Here is a 2,437-nt window from a genome sequence, read left to right as displayed (position 1 = left end):
TATATATAAGTCAGTAGCCTCCTTATTTAATATCCATTCGGTAGCAGCCTTCGTTTGCCCGCTGCCAACTGAAATCCATTTGAACTCTACTGGCATCTGTTTGGCAGCTGTATTTTGTCATCCATCTAAAATTCGTTTGAAAGCTGCCATTTAACCTCCATCTGACATTCTTTCTGCAATATTTTATCCATCTGATCTGACATCCATCAGACATCAGTTGAAATTTTACATCTGTTGTCCTTTGACATCTATTTGGCCTCTGACTACCGCTTGTCATCTACAATCTTACATTCTACTGACATCTGCTTGCCAGCTATACATTCGTTTGACAACCTGACATACATTTAGCATCTGATTTACATCTGATATTTGCTTGACTTCTTTCATCCGATATCCATTGCATTTCGTTCCAAATCTCGTATCTGACATCAGGTTGATAACTGCCATCTATCTAGCATTCATTTGCCAGCTGCTAGTCGTTTGACATCTAACATGTCTCATTTGATATCTATCTGACAATCGTTTCATATCTAAAAGCCGATATAGTTGGCATCTGACATCCGTTTGATCTGACATGTTCCATTACATTCTTCTGTCCGTTTCAACACTGCCATTTGATTGCTACCCGATATTTGATTGGCATCTAAAATTTGTCAGTTGTCTCACAATTGACATTCATTTGACATCTGATATTTGACATCCGTTTGACGACTTCCATCTGACAATAATTTGACAGCCGATAGTCGGTTGACATTTACCAACTGTTGGCCAGCTGTCATTGGATATATACTTGGAATTTATATGCCAGATATCATTTCACATTCATTTGACACCTGTCATCTGACAAAATTTTGACAGCCACTCTGTTTTCTTATCATAATATTTCAACAGTTATACCTGTTTTTATATTTTAAAAACGACAAAATTGTTATTTAACATGTAGCTAAAATATTTTATTATTATCTTCGGCTAAACTCAGCCGTGCGAACAGTATGTGTATATGACATTTGCGCACATTTAACAATTAACTCAAAAATCGTAACTCACTTGATTAGTCTGTTCATCCAAAATGGAATATTTCATAATGTGGCCGCTCGTCTGCCCAAACGCCAACGCGACCACATTAAGTTATTATTTTTATTACATCATTAGGATAGTAGCATATACCTATGTAAGTATATGTATGGGTGCATGGGCGACCGCAGAATCAACGTTGCATTATTGCTAACCACAGGCCAAATAACACTAAATTAGTGACGTCAAAACTCATTTGCCAGCGCACAGCTGCATAAATATGCACTCACCATACAAACAATTACACACATACAAATATGCAAACATACATTTATGCATGTGTGTGTAAATAGTCTCATCATTTATTGCATTTCGGTTTTCATTTGTAAATTGAATGTTGAAATTTATCGAATTTTCAATTAAATGCAATTGTGCAAGTAAGTCTTTAGGCTTTGGTAAATGCATAATGATGACTAAATGCCAACACCTTTACGCCACTCCCCACCCATTGCGCTGAGTATGGTAATTGGTGTGCTTCAATTGCTGCAAATATTGCCGCTGTTTTGTGTGGCATATATTTGCATTTGTTGTTGGTCGTTTGTCCTCTGTACACGTGACTTTTTCCATTTGCCTAATGAACGTCGCTTTCAATTAATTGAAATTAAATTTTGCATTTCAATTGAAAATTTCGTCAAATTATGTACATAGCATTGATGAGTCTGAGATGTACTCCAATATTGTTGATGCCAATGATGACTTTGCAAAATATTTATTATAACTAATGCTAAATTTTAATAGCTTTAGTTTAGTAATATATATTCTGAAATATAAATATATTTATTTTATCTAGTTATAAAGTGATGAATAAAGGTAGACTGCGATAGATTTGATGTTTTATAGGAAAAATATGTGTTTATCTATCTTAAAAGCAATGCTTAGTTTGCTCATTGTTTGATTGGTTTAATAACTCTAAAAAGCTATTATGAAAGTCTACTGGAGTATAATTGCTGGTCTATCTGCCCTAGCTATCATTTCAGGATTGGCTTTGCGGATGGCTTCTAAGCCAGCATACTTGAAAACGTAGACAACAACTCTGAGTTTATATTTTTGAAAATCACTATTAAAAGTACTTGGCAGTATTGATCAAATTTGTGCAAGAATTTTGAAAACGAAATATAAGGAAAGGGAAAATGGAAATTATTTGGAAAATAAGTTTTCGTAAAGTATTCAAAAGCAACGATTTTTGCAGATCAATTTTGGTTAATTATTCAATTGAAAATGCTTGTAAATAAATTAAAAAAAGTATGGACTGGGTCTATAACATTATTCGTGCGGTTTTTATTTTTCAAAATTTGAACGTTTATTTAAGGAAAAACATCTTGAATAGTATTATTTAAAGTACTTCTATTGCCCATCTGAAGTT

Source organism: Bactrocera oleae, chromosome 5 (genome assembly GCF_042242935.1).
Source record: "Bactrocera oleae isolate idBacOlea1 chromosome 5, idBacOlea1, whole genome shotgun sequence".
Classification (NCBI taxonomy): Eukaryota; Metazoa; Arthropoda; class Insecta; order Diptera; family Tephritidae; genus Bactrocera; species Bactrocera oleae.
Note: the sequence above shows the minus strand (reverse complement) of the source record.